General features: G+C 37.4%; 1 long non-coding RNA gene across 7 annotated transcripts in view; it reads left to right on the top strand.

The window, feature by feature from the left end:
• The window catches only part of LOC138708136 (uncharacterized), an 80103-nt gene that overhangs the window by 43653 nt on the left and 15741 nt on the right, over positions 1-20709 (top strand). For all 7 annotated transcript variants that reach the window (XR_011334604.1, XR_011334601.1, XR_011334606.1 and 4 more), the window contains exon 9: positions 15064-15282. This is a non-coding gene — a long non-coding RNA (uncharacterized lncRNA). The remainder of the gene's footprint in view (positions 1-15063; positions 15283-20709) is intronic.

Below are 20709 nucleotides of genomic sequence, written 5' to 3'. Positions count from 1 at the left end.
CTCTAATTCATTGTTAGTTTTAATAGCAATCTCTAAGAGTAAATATTTCCTTCATAATTTTTTATAATCTGAGACACTAAACATTTCAACTTCCTGTTTATAGATAACGTTCGTTGCAGACAGATAAAAACCTCCAAGAATAAACAACGGATGTCTTAACCTCAGTTCAATTTAAGGGGGAGGATACAATTTTGTACATCCCTCATGGGCGGATATAGTTAGTAGATTTTAATAAATATCAAATACAAACATAAATATATGTCACATTTTAAGTAATAAAGTTTAAATTATAAGCTGTCGTGCCTTTTTAACAAATGAAAAGCACACTGTAATATTACTATATTACGAAAAATATTGAAAACATAAAATTTTGAATTGTAAAAAATTCTGACGTGGTACGCGAAAACGGATTTCAGTTTTGCAATCAGTGTGAAATTGTGGTTCAGAAACGCTCATTTATTTCAAAACATAATCCATGCAGAACGGAGTTATAGAGCAATTGAAATGTTATGAAATACTCGAGTTACTTTCACACCACTCAAATACTTCCTTCATCACATGCTTATGTAAATAGGCCTATATGAGTCTTGCACTGCTAGGAATGTTTTCCATCCCCTCGCGGTGCTCCCTCCAAGCCTGTCTTTTGGCTTTGTGAATAGCCTTGTTGTAACTGGTGAGTTCCCTCTGATAGGTGGTCCAATCACCAGTTCTTCATGCGAGCTTGAAGAGCTTCCTTGTTTTACGTCTAATGCCCATGTGCACCATTCTCGATTAAAATTTGACCATGGTTAAGTCGGCACTTGACCATCTTCAACGCCAATTTGTGGAGTATCAATCTCCATCAAAGTTAAACAAGCGAATTGATGAAGATCAAATTTGATCACGGGTGTGGGACCGATTATCTTGAATTGAACATGGTCAAGTCGAGAAAACCAAAATGGTGGCAAGATTTGACGTACTTGATGGAATTGAAGATGAAATTATGTATCTTGAACACGCAAATCACTGCGGAAATAACAGAATTGGTGTTATTGTAGAAAGAGTAAGTTTGTAGATGAATAATAAAAATGTTCTTTTTCCTCAAAATAGACTAATGTTTTATATAAGTTATGTTTCTGCTTTGGAAGATCGGGACTTTACTTGAGGACAAAATATTATTTAGGCCTAATTGTCCAATTTTGTTAACATAATAATAAAGTAGTTATTCTATGCGGGTAATAATATAGCAAAACTAAATGACCATTTTGTAGAATGCGAGATTATCACTTATTAGCTATAGATTTGCCGTTTGAAACTATTAGGACCTACATGACGTTTTGGACAATTAAGGCTATTTACGCTTGAATTAAGAGAAATTACATGGATACCTTCCTTTCCCTCTTACTCCAGAATTCCAACCTTGTGAAAACACAATAAATGGATAAATTTCAGAACAAGGATACTTTTCTTTCCCTCTTACTCCAAAATTCCAACCTTGTGCACACAAAATAAATTGGCACTAAAACTTCCTTTTCGTATGCATGATGCGTATTCGACATACACAGACGAATTGTTTTTTTTTTTTTTTAAAAAGCGAGGTACCCGTATACTGAAATTTTTCCAAATGAATTATTGGCACTGAAATGTGTCTTTTCGTAAGCAAGATGATGAGCATTCGACAAACACATACAAATCTGCTCCTTTTAGTAGCCTATTTCAAGAGAATTGTCAGTGAGGTGTCCGTATAGTGAAATTTTTCCAAATAAATTATTGGCACTGAAATGTGTCTTTTCGTAAGCAAGATGATGAGCATTCCACAAACACATACAAATCTGCTCTTTTTAGTAGCCTATTTCAAGATAATTGTCAGTGAGGTATCCGTATACTGAAATTTTTCCAAATAAATTATTGGCACTGAAATGTGTCTTTTCGTAAGCAAGATGATGAGCATTCCACAAACACATACAAATCTGCTCCTTTTAGTAGCCTATTTTAAGATAATTGTCAGTGAGGTATCTGTATACTGAAATTTTCCCAAATAAATTATTGGCACTGAAATGTGTTTTTTCGTAAGCAAGATGATGAGCATTCCACAAACACATACAAATCTGCTCTTTTTAGTAGCCTATTTCAAGAGAATTGTCAGTGGGGTATCCGTATACTGAAATTTTCCCAAATAAATTATTGGCACTGAAATGTGTCTTTTCATAAGCAAGATGATGAGCATTCCACAAACACATACAAATCTACTCTTTTTAGTAGCCTATTTCAAGATAATTGTCAGTGAGGTATCCGTATACTGAAATTTTTCCAAATAAATTATTGGCACTGAAATGTGTCTTTTCGGAAGCAAGATGATGAGCATTCGACAAACACATACAAATCTGCTCCTTTTAGTAGCCTATTTCAAGAGAATTGTCAGTGAGGTATCCGTATACTGAAATTTTCCCAAATAAATTATTGGCACTGAAATGTGTCTTTTCGTAAGCAAATATGATGAGCATTCCACAAACACATACAAATCTGCTCTTTTTATTAGCCTATTTCAAGAGAATTGTCAGTGAGGTATCCGTATACTGAAATTTTTCCAAATAAATTATTGGCACTGAAATGTGTCTTTTCGTAAGCAAGATGATGAGCATTCCACAAACACATACAAATCTGCTCTTTTTAGTAGCCTATTTCAAGAGAATTGTTAGTGGGGTATCCGTATATTGAAATTTTCCCAAATAAATTATTGGCACTGAAATGTGTCTTTTCGTAAGCAAGATGATGAGCATTCCACAAACACATACAAATCTGCTCTTTTTAGTAGCCTATTTCAAGATAATTGTCAGTGAGGTATCCGTATACTGAAATTTTTCCAAATAAATTATTGGCACTGAAATGTGTCTTTTCGTAAGCAAGATGATGAGCATTCCACAAACACATACAAATCTGCTCTTTTTAGTAGCCTTTTTCAAGATAATTGTCAGTGAGGTATCCGTATAGTGAAATTTTTCCAAATAAATTATTGGCACTGAAATGTGTCTTTTCGTAAGCAAGATGATGAGCATTCCACAAACACATACAAATCTGCTCTTTTTAGTAGCCTATTTCAAGATAATTGTCAGTGAGGTATCCGTATACTGAAATTTTTCCAAATAAATTATTGGCACTGAAATGTGTCTTTTCGTAAGCAAGATGATGAGCATTCCACAAACACATACAAATCTGCTCCTTTTAGTAGCCTATTTTAAGATAATTGTCAGTGAGGTATCTGTATACTGAAATTTTCCCAAATAAATTATTGGCACTGAAATGTGTTTTTTCGTAAGCAAGATGATGAGCATTCCACAAACACATACAAATCTGCTCTTTTTAGTAGCCTATTTCAAGAGAATTGTCAGTGGGGTATCCGTATACTGAAATTTTCCCAAATAAATTATTGGCACTGAAATGTGTCTTTTCGTAAGCAAGATGATGAGCATTCCACAAACACATACAAATCTGCTCTTTTTAGTAGCCTATTTCAAGATAATTGTCAGTGAGGTATCCGTATACTGAAATGTTTCCAAATAAATTATTGGCACTGAAATGTGTCTTTTCGTAAGCAAGTGATGAGCATTCGACAAACACATACAAATCTGCTCCTTTTAGTAGCCTATTTCAAGAGAATTGTCAGTGAGGTATCCGTATACTGAAATTTTCCCAAATAAATTATTGACACTGAAATGTGTCTTTTCGTAAGCAAGATGATGAGCATTCGACAAACACATACAAATCTGCTCCTTTTAGTAGCCTATTTCAAGAGAATTGTCTGTGAGGTATCCGTATACTGAAATTTTCCCAAATAAATTATTGGCACTGAAATGTGTCTTTTCGTAAGCAAGATGATGAGCATTCCACAAACACATACAAATCTGCTCTTTTTAGTAGCCTATTTCAAGAGAATTGTCAGTGGGGTATCAGTATACTGAAATTTTCCCAAATAAATTATTGGCACTGAAATGTGTCTTTTCGTAAGCAAGATGATGAGCATTCCACAAACACATACAAATCTACTCTTTTTAGTAGCCTATTTCAAGATAATTGTCAGTGAGGTATCCGTATACTGAAATTTTCCCAAATAAATTATTGGCACTGAAATGTGTCTTTTCGGAAGCAAGATGATGAGCATTCGACAAACACATACAAATCTGCTCCTTTTAGTAGCCTATTTCAAGAGAATTGTCAGTGAGGTATCCGTATACTGAAATTTTCCCAAATAAATTATTGGCACTGAAATGTGTCTTTTCGTAAGCAAATATGATGAGCATTCCACAAACACATACAAATCTGCTCTTTTTATTAGCCTATTTCAAGAGAATTGTCAGTGAGGTATCCGTATACTGAAATTTTTCCAAATAAATTATTGGCACTGAAATGTGTCTTTTCGTAAGCAAGATGATGAGCATTCCACAAACACATACAAATCTGCTCTTTTTAGTAGCCTATTTCAAGAGAATTGTTAGTGGGGTATCCGTATACTGAAATTTTCCCAAATAAATTATTGGCACTGAAATGTGTCTTTTCGTAAGCAAGATGATGAGCATTCCACAAACACATACAAATCTGCTCTTTTTAGTAGCCTATTTCAAGATAATTGTCAGTGAGGTATCCGTATACTGAAATTTTTCCAAATAAATTATTGGCACTGAAATGTGTCTTTTCGTAAGCAAGATGATGAGCATTCCACAAACACATACAAATCTGCTCTTTTTAGTAGCCTATTTCAAGATAATTGTCAGTGAGGTATCCGTATAGTGAAATTTTTCCAAATAAATTATTGGCACTGAAATGTGTCTTTTCGTAAGCAAGATGATGAGCATTGCACAAACACATACAAATCTGCTCTTTTTAGTAGCCTATTTCAAGATAATTGTCAGTGAGGTATCCGTATACTGAAATTTTTCCAAATAAATTATTGGCACTGAAATGTGTCTTTTCGTAAGCAAGATGATGAGCATTCCACAAACACATACAAATCTGCTCCTTTTAGTAGCCTATTTTAAGATAATTGTCAGTGAGGTATCTGTATACTGAAATTTTCCCAAATAAATTATTGGCACTGAAATGTGTCTTTTCGTAAGCAAGATGATGAGCATTCCACAAACACATACAAATCTGCTCTTTTTAGTAGCCTATTTCAAGAGAATTGTCAGTGAGGTATCCGTATACTGAAATTTTCCCAAATAAATTATTGGCACTGAAATGTGTCTTTTCGTAAGCAAGATGATGAGCATTCCACAAACACATACAAATCTGCTCTTTTTAGTAGCCTATTTCAAGATAATTGTCAGTGAGGTATCCGTATACTGAAATTTTTCCAAATAAATTATTGGCACTGAAATGTGTCTTTTCATAAGCAAGATGGTGAGCATTCGACAAACACATACAAATCTGCTCTTTTTAGTAGCCTATTTCAAGATAATTGTCAGTGAGGTATCCGTATACTGAAATTTTCCCAATTATTGTCAATAATATGAAATAGCCACTGTATAATTTACGATACAAATTATGTGAAACTATGTAAACACGTATAACTCATGTGAATTGTGAGGTTAAATCCAACCAGGTAGCCTGTTTTTCTCTTAGAGAACTTCCGTCATTACTTTTATTCTGTAATATGGATGCAGAATTGCTGACGAGTTCTAAAGGAATTCCCACTTCGAACTGTGAGAAGTTCGGTCCTCTTTTCTTTTTTTCTTCCATGATTATTGAGACTTGTTATTTGAAAACTGCGAGGATGTTTGAAAGCAGTCCAACAATCAAAAACAAAGCGATAATTGACAGAGTGCGTTCGTTCGCTGTTTTATATGCGGTAACCTAGCGCTCAGATGATTCTTCTCAAGCGAGCGTACCGTCAGCTGACGGTACTGAGTTGATCGAGGTAAAATGTCGGTGCACCGCATCTGTAACTTGATCATTGTCAAGAATTAACCATGTTTCCGTGATTGCTGATAAACGGGCTAGATGATCGAGAATGGTGCACACGGCCATAAGTTCGCTTAGCTCTTTAGACCATCAAGAAACTTGCCTTGGCGAGCCAGAAACTTTAGCTTGACAATTATTACAATAGGATAGGAGAATGGACTGTTGCACCTGGTCAACAGCCAACTCCACATTTATTATAGAATGAATGTTCCTAGAGATACCTGATACCAATGCTGAATGGTCCTTTTTTATCCGTCCCAATCAGTTTTCCTCGGGTTCCTATTATTCACTGGATTAGTGATTTGAGATGTAATTCTAAAGTAAATGTACCTATGATCAGATGCAGAAGTATCCGATGATACATACAATTTTGAAACTAGGTTCTCACCTAATTTAGTCCCTAGTGTCATGTCAGTAAGTTCCCTCCTCTGTGAATTAACAAAAGTTGCTTCGTTACCTTTATTAAGAATATATAAGTTAGTAATTACCAGCTCTTCGCCCCTTGGATTGATGTCTGTGCTTCCCCACAGCACATTGTGAGTGTTGGCATCAGTCCCTATGATGATTTCCTTACCCGTCTCATTGCTGTGGGTGATTAATCTCCTCATTGCTTCCGATGGCGAGTTGAGTTCATAATAAGGGAGGTACACAGAGGAGAACAATAAAGTCCTCTTTCTGTCCCCTTCCATTATGGATGTTTCAATAGTTGTCACATTCCTAGAACAGAACTTCACATGAAGCAAAGCATTAATCCAATTTGTAGCATAAATGCAGGTTCTTGGCTTTTTCAGTGTTGGGACTGTAGAGTGTGCTCCCAGCACAACTAACTCCCCTAATAAAACCCTTGTATATCCAAGGTTCTTGAATGAGAGCAATATCAATATTTTCCTCAGCTAGCTTCTTACTCTCTTGGAGCAACAGTAACAAATGTAAATGACACTCGGGAGGAAATTAAACGCAGAATAAATATGGGAAATGCCTGTTATTATTCGGTTGAGAAGCTCTTATCATCCAGTCTGCTGTCCAAAAATCTGAAAGTTAGAATTTATAAAACAGTTATATTACCGGTTGTTCTATATGGCTGTGAAACTTGGACTCTCACTCTGAGAGAGGAACATAGGTTAAGGGTGTTTGAGAATAAGGTGCTTAGGAAAATATTTGGGGCTAAGCGGGATGAAGTTACAGGAGAATGGAGAAAGTTACACAACACAGAACTGCACGCATTGTATTCTTCACCTGACATAATTAGGAACTTGAAATCCAGACGTTTGAGATGGGCAGGGCATGTAGCACGTATGGGCGAATCCAGAAATGCATATAGAGTGTTAGTTGGGAGACCGGAGGGAAAAAGACCTTTAGGGAGGCCGAGACGTAGATGGGAGGATAATATTAAAATGGATTTGAGGGAGGTGGGGTATGATGATAGAGACTGGATTAATCTTGCACAGGATAGGGACCGCTGGCGGGCTTATGTGAGGGCGGCAATGAACCTTCGGGTTCCTTAAAAGCCATTTGTAAGTAAGTAAGTAAGCTTCTTACTCAATAGGGCAGAAGCTGCCTTACATTGTTGTAAATTAATTTGAATTATTTTCATAATTGACAAATCAAAACAGTTACCTTAAGGCGAGTCTCCACTATTAAACATCTAACAACAACATGTTAAATATAACATGTTGAATTTAACATGTATATGGACATTTCAAGTCTCAATTGACTTAACATGTTAACTAAGTATGTTGAATTTAACACTTTTAACATGTTGGCGTGTTTTCCAGCAGAAATGGAAAACATCTCAAGTCAATTCATTTGCTCGTGCAGCGTCGGTACAGTTCGGCAAAGTTCGTACAGTTTCCATAGCAACAACTAACTTCCGATTTTGTGGCGCGTATCTTGATCATTTTTATACTATCACTGGTCCTTGGTGTTGGCTGTAAGTTGCTCGAAATAATGGAGTGGACGAAAGAAAATAAATTAGAATAAAATTAATGCACTGATGGATGTGTCTGCAAAAGAATACACGGGGAAAACTAAGAAGGCCGACTGTTTTAGAGAACTGGAATTATTATTTAACTGTTCTCGAGAATACAATAGAGAGTTTTCGCACTCTCATCGTACGGTAACGTTAATGCTATGTTGACGTCAGTAATGGTCGTATTTGGTGATGTATGTTAACATTCGTAAAACATCGGAAAGAATAATTATACGATATTACCCACTCCTTTAACATCTATCATGTCGTAGGTCCTATGATAATCAATCGTGCTGTAATTTTTTTAAATTGAGATGAAATGGCTGCTCTTAAATTGTGTATTTCTTTGATGTAACAGGAAGTATTTTTGCAGCACTATATTAAAATTGTGTTCTGACATTCTCAGCAAGTTTTTGAATCCAAATCGATACTGTATTCAACTTTAAGCTCGTTTAGAATGTATCCTGCATAGTGTCTTTTACTAAGATATTGCCGCACCCACATTCTCATTTTCTTCATTTTCAAAGCCTTGTAACAAGCAATAGAGGCAATTACACAAGTCATATCATCATCTGAGTCCATTCTCCAAGGTTTGAAAATAAAACACTATCTATATTAAAATCTCATAGACTGTTTATGGTGGACTACGCAAAGAAAGTCAAGTTTAACATGTTTAACAGTGTTGACAAAGTGTTAAATTAAATTAGCATTAATATGTTCAATCAACATGTTGGGAAGTTAACGGTAAACAATTTAACATTTAACATGTTGTTAAATGTTTAATAGTGGAGACGAGCCTTTAGACACCCTCTTGAGTTGAAGTCTCCCCAGAGATGCCCACGTCCATGGACTCTGGAGAATCCTCCTCCTCAGCTGCTGCCTCCTGTTTTTCCTGACTCGCCTTTTTACTGGGATCGAATAGGATCTTTAAAAGACTCCTGTCCACCCCAGTAAAGGCAGTCAGTCCTTTATCCTTGATTTTGGAAGCTGATTCCTGGTCAAACACCATGATTAATCATTGGCCAGTAGGAACAGTCTGCCTGTGAACTACTTTCCAGTGCTCTGTACAGAGTGCTTGGTTAAGCAGCTGTATAAGTTTAAGGAGCACTTTCGGATCACCAATTGTTAGATCCCAGGTCCTAAATGCCACCTTAAATGGTTTCGGAAGGTCTTTAGCCTCTACCACTTTAAGGACAAAATTGTTCCTGATTTGTACTCCATTTAGGTGTCCCTGGAGCCAGTTACAGGACTCTTGATTCTCACAGTGGTAGATCAGGGCCACATCTTGAAGTAAAAACTTCGTGAGGAGTGGTAGAGATTCGCCAGATTGCACCTCATCTATCTCCCTCAGAATCACCGCTTGAATATGCTTGATGTCATCAGCTTCAAGCTTGCCATCAGGGTAAGATATCCCAATGATGGTCATCTTGTGTGAAGCCAAAGCTTCCCTTTAGGAAACTCCAGATACATTGCCCCTTTGTCTCTTAATAGCTTTAGCTTTAGCCGAAGGTGGTGTGTCTGTACTGGTCCTAGTTCTCTTGGAAGTCCCTGGGCCAGCTTGGCTCCCACTGCAGCTAGGTTGAGGAGAGAGTCCAGTTGCGTAGAGCTCCCAGTTCCTTTCTCTTTGTTCCTAGCCCTTTTCAGTCTCCTTCCAGCCGCCCCTGATAACTTCTTACAAGGGAAGGGTTTCGGCTCGAACAGGAATTTCGTATCCAAAATTTGTATACAGGCCCATCTTTACATCTCTGTGAAGCTCACAAAAGCATTCGTTTGTGTAATGTGTGGTTTGTCTGTTAGAGCACTGTACAAGTTGAGGGGTGGGGAGAGACCTTCCGAATAGAAGCTGGAGTCCCCCAAGGCAGTGTCATATCTCCCACTCTGTATAACATCTATGTGGCAGATATTCCCCTCCCTAATAACCCGCTAGTAGGACTGGCACAATATGCAGACGACATCGCATATTGGGCAACACACCCCGACTCCCCTCTGCTAGGAAGTTACTAAACGCAACACTCAGGCAGTATCTAAATTGGACCAACACGTGGCGGATCACAGTCAACACAGACAAAACACAGATATGCGTCTTCCGCCCAAAACTCCGGACTCGGGTCCTCCAGAACAACCCGATCACAATAGCCAACACTCAACTTCCACTCCAGCGAAATCTCACATATCTAGGAATACCCCTCACCTCCAAACTCTCCTGGACCGAAGTAGCTAAAAAACCCTGGAGGAAATATAACGCAGCCACCAGAGCAATAAGCTACCTAAGTGGCATCAATCGACCCGGTTGTATAACTGAAACACTCCTCCACCTATACAAAGCATTGGTTAGATCCCTATGCATACATCCCTCCATTTTCCTCACACAAGCCCCTCCAACGACCCAATTGAAATTTGAAGCACGCGAAAGAAGAATTCTCCGCCAAATCTTCCACCTGCACAGACGCACCAGAAACAACACAGTTTACACTACGACCAAAACAAAGCCACTCTTCACACACCTAAACAACATAAACAGGAAATACATTCTGCAGTAAATCGCGTATATACACAACACATCTTCGCAAATCCCCCGAACACAAACAACAGAACAACATTGGAGAAACTCCTCTACAACTACCACCAGCCCCCACCACCAAACTAAAACACACAAACAAAACCGCAAACACTGTTGGAAATTTGAATACTGTCTGAGAGGACACACGACAGCAACAGAGAGGCAGATGAATAAAATAACACCACACCATGAAAGTCTCCATAACGATTCAGACGCTTCTGCCACCAGAAGGGGAAACTTGAAAAAAAAAAAAAAAAGTATGTATGTATGCACAGAGTTCTGCCCAAGAGAGGTCTTTAACTGCAAACCCAGCATTTCCCTTTCTTGCTATCCTCTTAATCTCCCCATATAATACTTTAATGCTGTCTATCAACTGATATCTTTTACCCCGAACTATTTTCCCGTTCACCATTCCTTAAGCATCCCAAATTAACAAATTAGGCCTACACCAAAAAATTAAAACAAAAAAAATAAAGTAAAAAATAAAATAAAATAAAATAAATAAAAAGCCAATCACCGCACTCACACACCTACTGGCACTTAAGCCAGAAATAGTGTCATATACAGCATGTAAATATATATTTATTGTTATTTATGTACAATGGCAGGAGAGGGCATCCTGCGCGTATAAGACCCTAAAACGGCCTCTGGCTCAAAGCCAGTAAAGTTAATAAACATCAACAACATCAACATCTAGCCGCCCCTGATAACTTCTTACAAGGGAAGGGTTTCGGCTCGAACAGGAATTTCGTATCCAAAATTTGTATACAGGCCCATCTTTACATCTCTGTGAAGCTCCCAAAAGCATTCGTTTGTGTAATGTGTGGTTTGTCTGTTAGAGCACTGTACAAGTTGAGGGGTGGGGAGAGCACTGCACAAGTCAAGGGGATGGGACACCTTACCCGTAAGCCTAGCCTAGCCTAGAAGCTAGTGCGAGTGTTAAAATCTCTAAAGCCCATTTAAGAACATTTCTCTCCAACGTTCTGTCTGAAAATATTGCAGGTAATCAAAAGTGTACACTGTTGTGTGAGTCATTGAATGCGCACAAGGAACGCAATCTTAATAAATGAATCATTCCAAGGCTAGGACATGGAATGTATGATCATTCCGCCTAAAAAACTAAATATATCCAGCATCTGAATATCTATTTCCTTAGACAATACAAAATATATGCTCGGAGGATAACAGATTACATAAGAACTCTTGCTGAGAATCCAGAATTTAACTTGGGAAATTGAGTGTTTACAATGAAAATGCACTCTGTTATTCATAACCAGTTGTCTGCTGCAGTATACCGCCCTATGCTTCAGTATTCCTGGCAGTCAGCTGGTTACGTGAATCCTGAACAAGTCTCGGGCTTCAAAAATGTAATTCAGGTGGCATTTGATTTTTCAGCACTGGAGTGTGGTTCAGAAGATTGTTCAGGTGTTGCTTTTGCGTGTTGTGCTTATTGCACTGCTCCATGCTGTTTCATGCATTTTATAGAGAATCGTCATGTACATTTTTAAAGAAGTTTATTGACCAATACCAACCAAACGGAGAGTTACACAAATGAATGCTTTTACAGTCTTCATCACCATTGTGAGGTAAGCGTCTGTACAAATTTTTAACCAAAAATTCCTGTTCGAGCCGAAACCCTTCCCTTGTTAGTGCTCAGGTGCAGCCGATTAATAGAAGAGGCAGTGATGCCCATTTTCTTATCTGGTGATAGGTTTCCCTCAACTGGAGAGTCCCTATCGCCACTTTTTGTTTTTTGTTGTTTGAGTAGTTCATCCTTATGGAGTCCCACGAGTACCGGGGAAATAAAGGTCACCCAATACAGAGCCCCGATTGTATTTGAAGGCTAAATACTGCAGAGTTTCTCCTGGTGCCCTGCAGAGATTGTTAGCGACACTAACTTTACTACCCCAGTGCCATACAGCCTCAGCACGATGCATTTACACCTTGGCCTGAGTAGACCAGAGCCCATATATAGTTGTGGTACACCAGCTAGGAGACCCGTTAATTTCCTTCAACTGGGAGTCCCTTCGGGTTGGATTTTAGATGGTAAACTGCTTCTTAGTCTGGTACCTCCACCATGACCTCTCTGGTATGAGTAACTTTGCCAGTACAGCTCACAGTTTCATTGAATACACTCAAGCTCCCTCCCCCGCCCACTAACTTCAAGGTCATGCGGCTTGTAGGGTGGGGGAAGTAGATATTTTACTTATTGAATTTGGTATTCCCAAGAAACTAGTTCATTTAATTAAAATGTGTCTCCGTGAAACTTACAGCAGAGTCCGTATAGGCCAATTTCTATCTGATGCTTTTCCATTTCACTGCAGACTAAAGCAAGGAGATGCACTATCACCTTTATTTTTTTAACTTTGCTCCAGAATATGCCATTAGGAAAGTTCAGGATAACAGGCAGGGTTTGGAATTGAATGGGTTACATCAGCTTCTTGTCTATGCGGATGATGTGAATATGTTAGGAGAAAATCCACAACCGATTAGGGAAAACACGGAAATTTTACTTGAAGCAAGTAAAACGATAGGTTTGGAAGTAAATCTCGAAAAGACAAAGTACATGATTATGTCTCATGACCAGAATATTGTACGAAATTGAAACATAAAAATTGGAGATTTATCCTTCGAAGAGGTGGAAAAATTTAAATATCTTGGAGCAACAGTAACAAATATAAATAATAATAATAATAATAATAATAATGGCTTTATTTAACCTGGCAGAGGTAAGGCCGTAAGGCCTTCTATTACACTCAACCAGGATTAAAACTTGTTTACATAGTTGAACATAAAACTGGATCGGAATTAAGTAATTACATACTGATACAATTTAGGTACATAATGAGATCAAAAGAGGTAGTTACATAAAATTTACCTCATAAAATAAAAATAAACATAGTGTAATACATATTAATGTTGTTAGAATCAAATGCGAATCACATAAAAACAGAAGCCGATAATTCAATAAAAAAAATGTACACAGTAAAAATAAAAATAAACACATTAGTATACATATTAGTATTAGATTACAATTAAATAGGATTTACATAATTAAACCAGAAACCGACAATTGAATAAAATGTACACAAAAAAAAAAGATTAATAATAAAAAAAACAACACAGTGGGATACATATTAATGACACTCAGGAGGAAATTAAATGCAGAGTAAATATGGGAAATGCCTGTTATTGTTCGGTTGAGAATTTTTGTCATCTAGTCTGCTGTCAAAAAATCTGAAAGTTAGAATTTATAAAACAGTTATATTACCGGTTGTTCTGTATGGCTGTGAAACTTGGACTCTCACTTTGAGAGAGGAACAGAGATTAAGGGTGTTTGAGAATAAGGTGCTTAGGAAAATATTTGGAGCTAAGAGGGATGAAGTTACAGGGGAATGGAGAAAGTTATACAACGCAGAACTGCACGCATAGTATTCTTCACGTGACATAATTAGGAACATTAAACCCAGACGTTTGAGATGGGCAGGGCATGTAGCACGTATGGGGAATTCAGAAATGCATATAGAGTGTTAGTTGGGAGACCGGAGGGAAAAAGACCTTTGGGAAGGCCAAGACATAGATGGGAGGATAATATTAAAATGGATTTGAGGGAGGTGGGATATGATGATAAAGACTGGATTAATCTTGCACAGGATAGGGACAGATGGCAGGCTATGTGAGGGCGGCAATGAACCTGCGGGTTCCTTAAAAGCCAGTAAGTAAGTAATCATCTGTATCAATATCTCAGGTTATTTAGCATCTGAGTGAAATGAGTCCGGGGTCCAGCATCAATAGTTATCTAGCATTTGCTGATATTGGGTTGAGGGAAAACCCCGAAAAAACCTCAACCAGGTAACTTGCCTTGACCAGAAATCGAACCCGAGCCACCTCGTTTTGCGGCCAGACGTGCTAGCCGTTACTCCACAGGTGTGAACTTGATGATGAAAGTTTAACCGATTCTATATTGTGAATCTGTGAAGAAATTGTCAGTTAGAAATTCAGTTTTGATAAGACTGGGTATATATTGATTAATCAAATATGTACAGTTGTGGCAAAAAAAATCCGGACCAACGGAATAATCAAACTCCCCAAAATGAGCCACTGCGCATGCCACGCCCGCATTCACAAGATAGCGAGTAATCTATTGAAATTGTTGTAGGTTCGATTGCTGATGTAGCCTCTTTCGAATGCCATTAGAAAATAAGCTGGTAAAATTCATGCTCTGGTAAAATATCGCTGTAATCGAAAAGTATTGGGAATAAATTTGAGTAAGGAACAAAATAAAGTTTACTTCACAGGCAGGATTCGAACCACGAAAGTCTTAGTTACCAGTCTATCATGCTCTGGAGTGAACTAGGCTCTGAAATCAGCTACAAGGGTCGGTCCAGTTTTTTTTTGCCACTACTGTACATATTTTTGAAAAGATTGTTAGACAAGAGTGCTCAATCACACAATCTGTTCCATATTCTGCTTACACTTCTCCTGATCTTAATCCGTAGTAAACAACGCAATAACTTTCTTGACAAAACAAAAATTTCATTTTTGAGAAAACATTCAATTGGATGATAAATATGTAACACAAATTTTCTTTTTTTTCTAGTTGCCGATATGGAAGGACGTGAAGGAACTTCAACTATAGTGTCACCAAAACCCAGAGTTCATTTTGAAGAGTTGGGTTCTTTTTATAAATATACAGAAAGGAAAATTGCATTGGATGAAAAACTTGGTGCCAGAGCAAATGGAAGTTTCGACTGGGAAGCCCAGTAGCCACAAAACTCACCCTACAGGTCTATATAATTGGGAAGGACTTCAGGACTTTGTAAGGAAATTATATCAAATCCTAAGAGTTAAAAAACTTAGGGGAAACTGTGGTAAAATATCATACCATAAGAGAAAACTGCTGTTGGTGGTTTGTTTCTTTATAATTAGAACATTGTTTTACACATACAAATATTACACTACATTACTTTTACTATGGCACATTTAAAAGCAGGATATTTTAAATTAGGTGTCTTCTATACAGCTTTAAAAAATGTAACACCATGTCATTATGACACACCCGGCTTGAAGTGAGATATCGAATGTTTTCACTTCAATATATGGCATGAAAATGACTTTTGCCTCTCAGAGAGACGAGTACTATTGGTTTGTTCCCAGATATTGCACTTAGTACAATTGAGTCAAGTCTCTTTTGGTCTTGAATGGCAGAATAAGTCATTTCAATAAAGGCAAGACATTTATCATTAGGGACCACATTTTTATGTAATATCAAGGTGTGAAATATGTACATATTTACGTAAGAAAAATAAGCTGAATATGTACCAAAATATGTAAAATCATGAAAATATTTAATATCAATATCTGGCAGGTATAGGATAGGTAAAACTCTCCAGTTGTGATTTCATAGAACACCCGACTTTTTTTCTGCACACTTGACACAATACTGTTTTTCTGTCTGTAGGGAAAGGTTTGTCCATCACAATCCATGATTTTATTTTTGTCGTTACGGTTGAAGATACAGGGGCATTTTAGTTAGTTAAAAGCAGTAGATAAATTCACTTGCACTTTATACTGTAAGTACTAAAACTAGAGAACTGAGTGAAATGAATGACACAACAGTACTGCAAGCACTGTTTCGCTTTACTGGATTAGGAGAAAATAAGAGGAGATATGGGACACATGCATTTTAGCTCCTCCATGTAAGAAACAAAGTACCTACTAAAACATCAAACTATAGGCATTTACAAACTGTTGTTTGAAAATTGACATTCCTGTCTCATTCAGAAGAGTAGGATTATTCCAGCCGAGAAGCATACTTTCTAATTGCTCGGAAAATCCCATTTCCGTAGAGGTCTACAAAATTTAAAGTAAAGAGGTCAAGCAATAACCTGAAAAGCTATTTATTTTAATCTTTCAGCATCTTTCCAGTTTGTTCCTTTACTCCAGATTCTTTTCAAAAATCGGCTACTTTATTGCGGCTCATGCCAGACTTGACACGGGTTTTCACTGGAAGGATTAGGAAGAGGGTGGGTAAGGTTGCAAATTGCATAGGAAGGGCTTGTTAAGACGTGTGCAGAACAATTATAGTTCGAGACAAATCATGTCATCCTCGTCCCACTCTACCGCATGAAGGCAACGCTACTTTCTGAGTGATTTTTACAATACAAGATAGTTGTATGAGAAAGGTTGCCTTTTGTTCACTCATATTTACAGTGGGCGGTATAGGGTGAGTGCCTTTATTACTTTCTGGAACTAAGGGCGTTATGTTTCTTCTCGAAATATATCCTTTCTTGAGTAGGTAAAAAGGCTTTTTACATTGTAAACTTCCCCAGCAGAAGTTTTTTTTTTTTTTTTTTTTTTTTTCCTTTTAGAGAATTAAAAATGAATAAAACCCCTAAATATGTAGATTTATGTAATGCCAAGCCATAATATGTAATGTTGGATAAATATGTAAAAATATGTAGTATCAAATTTTAATATATTAATGGCAATTAGAAGATTCGCAAAGATTTGTTATTTATATATGGTTAGGTTGAAATGAATATAATATGTAATTACATAGAAATCCGGTCCCTACTTATCATCACCCTCATTTGATTAGCATTCCAGATCTTCATTGTCCACTTGATCGAAAAGAAGCTTTTTATTCACTTGGCGACATGCATGTCATAATTCCAAGCATTTCTTCTCTACTCCACTCGTCTACTTCTCAGCTACATATGGGCTGCTTGTAAAAATTTGTGCTTTGTTCTGATTCTTTTTCTACAGAGATGTCCACTTTGTGACAAAATGGAAGTGGGGATATGGCAAATGGTCTCGCGAATAAGATTGATGTAGTTTCCTTTAATGATATAGAGGCAGATACTTCTTCAGAACATCAAAAAGCAGATGATTCAGCTGTTGAAGATACTGACTGGTGTTTCTGATCCAGCTGCAGTTATAGAAATCAGTGTAGGTATTGTCGGACCATCGGATCTGTGCCCCTTCAGCGCTGTCGTCATTCTTGGAAAAGAACGCCTGTACTTACTCCATTCCACCAGCTTTCCTCCCACCACGTCAAACAGCCGAATAGGGATGTTGCCAAACTTCCGTCAAAGATATCCTAAATAACTGGTCCTTCATGCTACAATATAATTTCTTTCAATCAAAATACATCTTGTATTTCTATATTTTTTAAACCTAAATCCCATGTCTCGAATCACTTTCTGTAGAGTTTCTCTCCAACCTTGGAAATTATTGCTTCTCTCGCAACCTTTAGTAATTTCTTCATGTTGGAACTTCTTTCTGCACGGTATAAAATTCTTGTATTTTTCTTCAAGAATTAAAGGTTCCCTTCGTCTGTTCTTCACTGGTGATTCTAGCTTTTCGTCTCTTGCACAGACTCCCTTTCTCCTGATTTTCTTTATTTATTCTGACCTGCCTATATAAATTACATAAAATGTTGTATTATTAGTATTAGTTAAGTAAATAATTTTAATACGTAATCAATTGGAATAAAATAAGCCTCACCTGTGATAGCAGCTGCTCTTTTCGTTGTCTGATTTATAGGAAACAGATATTGACCTGTTTTTTCTCTTCATCGAAAAATGCTATTACTTGCTTAATAATATACTTAAAGTGACCGAAGACATTCGTGAAGCAATCGGCTCTAATAAAGTAACAATACTATCACTTCTTGACCTTAGCAAAGCTTTCAACTCTGTAAATTTTGACCTGCTCACCCTTAAATTGAGAAATCTGCATTTGTCAGAGACTGCTTTGAGTTGGTTCGAATCCTACTTATGGGAAAGACAACAATGTGTTGTATCCGGGAATCGAAGCTCTTCCTGGCTTAACATAACATCAGGTATACCACAGGGTTTGGTACTCGGACCATTGTTGTTCACAATATATGTCAATGATATTACATCTCTTGTAAGGCATTGTAACTATCACTTGTATGCTGACGATCTTCAATGCTACATCTCTTCCCGCTTAGACCGAATAAATGACGCTATAGATAAATTGAACGAAGACATTGACTCAATTGTGACATGGACAAAGAAATTCCATCTTAATATCAATCCTGGAAGGACACAAGCAATTATATTAGGAAACAAATGGCAAACCAACGCTGTAAAGCAACTCGACATTTCCCCCGTTAAAGTAAGTACAGTGCATATCCCTTTCAGTTCTTCAGTAAAAAATCTTGGCATTCACATGGATAATAATCTCAACTGGGACATGCAAATCACAGAAACCTGCAGAAAAATATATTCTATTATCCATGTGCTAAAAAAGGATAAATGTTCATCTTTCCTCTTGCTTAAAAAAAGTCCCTTGTGCAGACGCTTGTATTTCCCTATTTTGACTATGCTGACATTTTACTGACTGACCTTTCCAGCGACAACAAAACGAAACTTCAACATGCTCATAATTTGTGTGTACGTTTTGTAAACAATGTTCGTAAATATGATCACATTACTCCATCCCTGGAAACAATAGGTTGGCTTAAACTAGATAAGAAAAGAAATTTACATTCACTTCTCCTTCTCTTCGAAATCTTGAACTCTTCTATTCCTTCGTACCTGTTGTCTCGCTTCACTTACCTTTCTCCCCACCACAATCTGAACACACGCTCTCGCCATGAAACAATACTAATAATACCATCCCATCGCACCTCCTCATACTCATCCTCTTTCACAATAGCCCTGCCAAGACTCTGGAATTCGTTATCTGCTGGCATCAGGGACTGTCGAAATAAAATTGAATTCAAACGCAAACTTACTAGGCACTTGGTCAGTAATTGAGACTCGTTCAGACATGGTTTCTTGTAAATAGTTCTCTTAATCTATCACAAAATATTTCAATATCCGGTAATTTCATTACTATAGATTTTTGTTATTCTAGGTTTAATTTGTAATTCAGTAAATACAAAAATATTCTTTGTTCTTAACTTCTATGATAAAATGTCTAGCTTTCATTAATCAGGTAATCTTGTCTTACTTTAATTTTTATTGTAATTGTAATTGTAAATTTAATGTTAATTGTAATTTTATTGTTCATATTATGGTTGCAATTCCCTGGTAGAGGGGCAGAGAAGGCCTGACGGCCTTATCTCTACCAGGTTAAATAAATAAATACTAATACTAAATATTTCTTTCGCCACTCTGTGCTACAGTATTATGTTGAGTTGACAACACTGGACTGCAAGTGCAAATAAACTGTCCTGCAAGAAGGCTCAAAATTGTGGCTAGTGGGAGAGAGAAAGGGAGAGAGATAGAAAAGAGAGAGATAGGAATGCAGGGAGAGAAATGAATTACCGAGGCTGAATAGGACTTGGGGTTCAGTTTGCATATCTTACGGGGGCACAGATCCCATTGTCCGACAATACTTGCAGTTGCTCATTGTTCCCACCATTTGCAGTTTCCGGTTCGGTGCTTTCATTCTCATGGTAAGTCCACACCTGTGGAGTAATGGTTAGCGCATCTGACTGCGAAACCAGTTGGCCCGGGTTCTAATCCCAGTTGGGAAAAGTTGCCTGGTTGAGGACTTTCTGAAGTTTTCCCTCAACCTAATACGAGTAAATGCTGGGTAACTATCGGTGCTGGACTCCAGACTCATTTCACCGACATTATCACCTTCATCTCATTCAGACGCTAAATAACCATGTGTACACAAAGGATTACCAGTGGGTTCACCCATATCAAGCATATTAGCTCAAATCTTCATTCATAATATAGAACAAACACACTGCTAAACACACAGAGAGAATAATGTACTGGCAATGGCAGTGCGTCAATAAGAGCACAAGAGCACGTGAACACCTTGTTTCCATTAATGCACAACTAGTTTTATTATTTGATACCTTATTGACGTAGTGGGGAGGTATAATATCAGAATCGAGTATTTTAAACTTCCCGCATCTTGCATAAACTTCTTATGTAAACTTGGCAACATCCGTTCACGTACAAGCCGTGCTCTTTTCGAGATGGTTACAGGAATTTCACGCATACACGGGAGAAAATTATCTTTAGCTGGCCGCTTATAGCTCGTCAAGAGCACAAAGCGTTAAGTGAACAGTGAAATAGTGAATCTATCCTACAGATGTCAGGTCCATCGATGCCTATCGTTCACGTGCTATATCTCGAGGAGGAAATGTAATAGCCTATAGATGTCAGCATCTGACTGTAGGAACGTTTACTTTATGTGGATGTATGTATAGTGCTGTTACGAGAGTGTAGTTTGTGAATTACTATACTTCAGT

The sequence above is a fragment of the Periplaneta americana genome, chromosome 10 (genome assembly GCF_040183065.1).
Source record: "Periplaneta americana isolate PAMFEO1 chromosome 10, P.americana_PAMFEO1_priV1, whole genome shotgun sequence".
Lineage (NCBI taxonomy): Eukaryota > Metazoa > Arthropoda > Insecta > Blattodea > Blattidae > Periplaneta > Periplaneta americana.
This window is presented reverse-complemented; position numbering and strand designations above follow the sequence as displayed.